The sequence below is a fragment of the Chrysochloris asiatica genome, unplaced genomic scaffold, assembly GCF_000296735.1.
Source record: "Chrysochloris asiatica unplaced genomic scaffold, ChrAsi1.0 scaffold00260, whole genome shotgun sequence".
Taxonomy (NCBI): Eukaryota; Metazoa; Chordata; class Mammalia; order Afrosoricida; family Chrysochloridae; genus Chrysochloris; species Chrysochloris asiatica.
The window spans coordinates 3,050,487-3,051,081 of NW_006408778.1; positions in this window are offsets into that span (position 1 = coordinate 3,050,487).

A 595-nucleotide genomic window follows, 5' to 3' on the forward strand; every position below is an offset into this window, starting at 1 on the left:
GATGAACAAAGAACTGGACAGTGGTCAAGAAGCACAGGCAGGCTACAATGGAACAGGGACTGCACTGGGAGGAGTAGAGGTGCTTCATTGGCAGCGCCACAAGAACAATACCAGTAGAACCTAGGTGCTCAGGACCAAGAAGCCTGGGCTGGGTCTGTCAAGCAGTAAGCAGCAGAGAAAGGCACTCCCATGATCCCAAAGAGCTAGTCCAGGACAAGGAGGGACAGGTGGCACTCACTGACCTGACACTGGGCCTGGGAAGCCTTCACTGCAGAGAAAATCCCATCTGCAGGAAATGCAGAGAGTGGGGCAGCAAGGGGCTCTGGGTAGAGAGACATGAATCAGTCTCTCTACTCAGGGAATAGAGATGACAAGGGTTTGCAACCAAGGATAGGGCTAAAATAGGGAAGAGGACCATACAGAAGATGTAGGAGAAGGGCCCACAGTGTGTGGTCTAGTAGAGGACCAGATCTGACACTCAGGGAAAGTAGTGTCCTGACGCCACTCGTATCTGAAGTTAATTAATGAACATAGTGGGAGGCTGTGTCTGTGAGATCCCAAGGTTAAGAACTGAGAGCTCTCAGTGATCATGAAG